The sequence below is a fragment of the Mus pahari genome, chromosome 11 (assembly GCF_900095145.1).
Source record: "Mus pahari chromosome 11, PAHARI_EIJ_v1.1, whole genome shotgun sequence".
Classification (NCBI taxonomy): domain Eukaryota; kingdom Metazoa; phylum Chordata; class Mammalia; order Rodentia; family Muridae; genus Mus; species Mus pahari.
The window spans coordinates 54,978,938-54,984,093 of record NC_034600.1 but is presented as its reverse complement, the minus strand read 5'-3'; the positions used below and the strand labels follow the sequence as shown (position 1 = coordinate 54,984,093).

Sequence of the window (5,156 nt, the reverse complement as noted above, 5' to 3'; positions counted from 1 at the left end):
TTATGTGCTGTAGAACACTTCATTATCTACATATGCTGAAGCACTTTCACGTGCCTGGAACAAGCCAAAATGTGCTGTTGGGTCCTCGAGTTCTCCCCAATGACTCAGCACCTGGGTCAGCTTGCTCTCATGGAACGGGGTGTGAGCCTTGTTCTGTCCTAGTGCCCGAATGCACTCCTTCAGAGCCAGGAGAGACTTGTTAATTTCTGCTCCTTCCATGCGAGTCTGCCAGTTAGCACTAGACGTGTCAGCCCCTCGTTCATTCCCTGCCAGATCCACCAAAGAGAATTCGCCATGTAATCTCCCTTTAGTTCGAAGAAGAATCTGGAAGCAGGCTTGGGAGTGGGAAGAATTGGAGTTGGCAAATGTTTGTCCAGAAGTCCTGCAGGCGCTGCCCATGTTGATCATCTTGGTGACATCATCAGCATAGGTGACCAGATCTTGAAGAATGTCACATAAACTTCCAGGTTTAAGTTCCGGTATCAAGCGAGGCTGATTCTTCAGAAGGAAGACATCCCAGGAAGCCATGGCGTAGATCCCCTTAGATGCATTCTGACTTTTACCAGACAGGTCTCCACCCATTGTGTGTGTCTTCCCACTGCCTGTCTGCCCATAAGCAAAGCTCGTTGCTTTTCCCCCTTCAAAAATCGTCTGGACCAGTGGCCTTCCTGTGAACCTGTAGACAACTTCATTGGAAGCTGTTTCATCAAACGCAAAGTCAAAGCAGAAAGCCTGGTTCTCCAGGTACTTCGTTAAGTCCACTTTTAACTTGGGCTCATGCACCAGGAGGAGACACTTCTGGGAGCAGAAATCACATTGATTTCTTTCTTGGCCAGTTCTTGTTTATTCAGTGGGCATTTCCTGACACAGACACAGATCCTGTGCTCTTCAATAGGGTCTGTCACAGTTAGAGGGTTACATTCCATAGTAACCCGAAATTCTTTAATCATCCGGGCAAATTCCCAGTTTGGAAAGCTGCTTTCATATTCCTGAGCTCGCTTTATTCTTAGCTCCGAGTTCTGGGCCCTCTTCTCTTCACGCTTGTTCTTCATTTTCTCCATCTCCTTCACAACACACGATTTCCTCCGAACTGAGTTCCCAGGGTTTGCAGACGAGGTACTGCGGGTGGAGTGTGCTTGCTCTTCTGCCTCCTCACTGACCATCAACAATGGCAGTTCTGTCACTGTGGAGCAGGAGGGCCGAGGGTGGCCTGTGGGAATGGGAAACTGCTTGCAAGAGTTTGTAGGCACAGACAGCTCCACCTCCATTTCATTCTCCTGAGCAGGGATTCGAACTTCTGAGACAGTGGACATGGGAGTGGAGCAGCTTCGAAGGCCTTCTTTTAGAGCTGGAATTTTGGAGTTGACTGATTTGCATTTTTGCTTCGGGACTGTTACGTTTTCCTGCAGTGGCAGACTGTCCTTTGGTCATAAGGGAAGAAGCTGTAAGAGCTCTGGGTTTATTGCAGACACATCATCAATATCAATCTCTTTGCCTTTTGTGGTACCTCCTTCGATCCATTCCACTGAAACACAGGATTTCTCCATGTTCACTGTGCTTATATTGGCGGGGTGAATTAAGCCATTGCTGCGTTGAATGTTGATGGGGAGATCAGGAAACAAGCGTGCGTGAAGTGACTCCATGGGCTCAGGAACAGCAACGGGCAACACAAATGAAATGTAAGAAGCTTGGAAACCACAACTCTGCTAACACTGCGCTGTCGGTGGAGCTGTTTTTGATCCCAGCTGTTAACGTTGAAAGTTATCCACTTGGTTCCTGCCAGCCCTTCCATGTTTGCATTCCTCTGTTTTGTGTATCTTCCCTATTTTCTTCTGTAGAAATACTCTGATGCTCGATTTGACAAATTGCATTCAGATACCACACTCCCTCGTGTCCGTATTTTTTTGTCACCCCACATTCGTGTAGTGTAGCAAAATTTGTTAGCTGTTGCCAGTCCTGGGGTGGGTTTTGATGATTCAACCATTTTTGAATCATTTGTTCTCCTGTAAGCTTTCACAAGTATTCCTGTAAGTAACCCCAATAAAACTCACAGTTTTATCAAAATAAAATAAAATAAAATAAAATGTGCTGTTGAATTCAGCTTGGAAATATTTCATTGCATGTATGTTCATCGGGGGAGGTCAGGCCATAGTTTTTGCTGTCGTTGAATTAATTTTATATTTCACGTGTGTGGGTATTCTCCCTGTGTGTTTATGTGACTGTGGCCAGAAGGCAGCCTCAGATCTCTTGGAACTGTATAGTTAGAGAATGTTGTGAATGCTTAGAATGTGGGTGCTTAGAACAAACCCTGGGTCTTCTACGCGGAGAGCAGGTGCTACCAACCCATCTCTCCAGCCCTCGCTAGGGGGCGGTAGCTTCCTTATCTGGATTTTTTGGTTTGGTTTGGTTTCGTGTTAGTTTCTTTATTTACATTTCAAAATGTTATCCCCTTTCCTGGTTTCCCTCCCCCCTCCTCCCTCCCCCTACTCTCCAACCCATCCACTCCCTTCCTGGCCCTGGCATTCCCCTATACTGGGTCATATAATCTTCACAGGACCAAGATCCTCTCATCCCAATGATGGCTGACGAGGCCATCTTCTGCTACATATGTAGCTAGAGACACGAGCTCAGGGGGTACTGGTTACTTCATATTGTTGTTCCACCTACAGGGTTGCAGACCCCTTCAGCTCCTTGGGTCCTTTCTCTAGCTCCTCCATTGGGGACCCTGTACTCCATCCAGTGGATGGCTGTGAGCATCGGGACTGGCTCTGCGGAGCACATCTGGGTAGATGAGGACGCCGTGTTCCGCTTTTGTGGGTCTGGTAGCATTTGGGAGCAAGTCACTTAGTCCTGCTCCCCCGCCCTCTTTACTCAGGACGGATCCAGTTACGTTTCTATGTCCTGTTCTAATAGAGCTAGGTCAGACATGTCTAGTTCAGTCTTCTAGATTTTCCAGCTTTTTAGAATATAAGCTTTCAAAATATCCCCTCAAAGTCTTCTGGTGTCCATTTGTATTAGTTGTAATGTCTCCATTTATCACCTGTAGGGTTTTTTTTTTTTTTTTTTTTTTTTGTTACTCTGTCTAGAAGGGTATTGATCTTTTTTTTTTTTCTCTATAGCCAACTCTTGGTTTCATTGACTATTGGATCTTATTTAATATGAGCAGGTAGTTTGTGTGTTTTAGTTGAGAGTTCAAATTGTTGCCATTCAGGCTATAAGTACGATTCCCTGTCATTCTGATTGCTCTTTGCTTTCTCCTCTGTTTATGTCATGGGGCACTTACTTCCTGAGTCCATGGTTGGCTCTTCTGTAGCTCTACTGTGTGCATCTATTCTCTCATGAAATCTACTCGCTATTCTCATGGTACTGTCTTAGGGCTACTGTTGCTGGCATGAAAACCATGACCAAGGCACTTGGGGAGGAAAGGGTTTTGTTTATTCAGCTTATACTTCCGAATCACAGTTCATCATCAAAGGAAGGCAGGGCAGGAACCTGGAGGCAGGAGCTGATGCAGAGTGTATGGAGGGGTGCTGCTTCCTGGCTTGCATTAATATAGAGCCCGGACCCTGCCTGCAATATGCTGAAGCCCCCTATCAAATCTCTGGTTAAGAAAATGCCCTACAGGTTTGCCCCCAACCTGATCTTACAAAGGTGTTTTCTTTTCTTGTTTTCATTCTCATTTAATTTTTATTCAGATCACAAACTCAACTCTGCAGTGAAACTAGACATGGAGGGGAATAAGGGAAATATGGAACCCAAAGAACTCCAGTGAGAGCGGAGATTGCAGGGTAGTTTGAGCAGATGGGGTGGGGGGGCATGGGTGTTCTCCTGAGCTACAGAAGGGAGTGGTCTGGTAGATAAGATGCCCACAAGTCAAAAGAGTTAGTGTGGTTCACAGTCAGGAATGCTGATCTTCTTGCTAGTCTTGCTGTTCCTGAGCCCAAAATGCTCATGCCTTCTCTCGCCTTCCCAGAAATGTCTAGTTTTTGCATCACTTGTTATAATGTGAAGGATATAACAGAATCCAAGCTTACATCACTCCAACACAGCTCAAAGCCCAATCTCTGTGTCCAGTGCCAGTCATGTGGGAGTTGCCTCTCTCCATCCACCATCTAGTATCAGGGCTTTCATGACTCCCTCAAGCATTAACATTCTTACTTGGTCTTGAACTGTGTTTAGTTTTGTTTGGTTGAGATAAGTTCTATTTAGCCCTGGATATCCTGGAACCTCTCTCTCTCTCTCTGCAGACCTAGCTGGCTTCAGATTTACAGAGAGCCTCTGTTTCCCAAGCACTGGGATCAAAAGTGTATACCACCAGGCCCAGCAGCCAGCTTCAGTGTTCTTGACGAATTATCTTTTGAATGGGTTAGTTGCATGCTTTTCTTCGTGTTTCTTGTGTTTCTGTGTTTCGATTTGTACATCTGACAAACTTTGTACATCAAGAGAGAGATTTCTGTTTTACTTTGAAGCCTTCTAGGTGAGCAAGTCTGACCTGGAGGCTCCATCCCTAGAACAAAATAAGCCACTGTACACTGTGGCTGGTACACAAGTCCAGCACTCCACTGTAAGTCAAACAATGCCAACTATTTTATATCGGTAATCACATAAAAAGAAAACACACAACTATGATGAGGTTGAAAATTATTAAAGGAGAAGCACTGGAGACCTGCGGTGAGGAAAAGGCTCATAAGGCAGACATAGGAGTCTCTTTCTGGAGATGGGGGGTGGTTTCCTACCACAACAGCCAGGCCTCTGGCTCCCAGGCAGGAGGCAGGGAAAGAGGCAGGATGTGGCCACCAATACTCAAGTTGATATAAACTCAGAAGTTAGCTAGGAATTTGCAGACAGTGTCTTAGTCTGTGAGAAGGGAGGCTGCTACAGACACGGTACTCTCCACAGCAGCTGGGCTTCAACATAATGCCCTACGCTTGGGAAAACTGTGGGCATGTGCTTTAGAGCCACCCGGGCCTGTCGTCTTTACTTTCTAGATGAACAATCTGTTTCTCTGCTGGGGAGCCAGGGGGCATAGCTTTGTGCTACTTTCTGCAGGGACGACCTTTCTTTTTTCTGCATTTGTAAGTTGTCCTATCACGTGTGTGTGCACCTGCACATGTACACGTGCGCGCACACACACACACACACACACTTGTAGGTTA

General features: G+C 46.0%; 1 pseudogene; it reads right to left on the bottom strand.

The window, feature by feature from the left end:
• On the bottom strand, positions 1–1,643 carry LOC110328896 (annotated as a pseudogene).
• Positions 1,644–5,156: the final 3,513 nt, after the last annotated feature.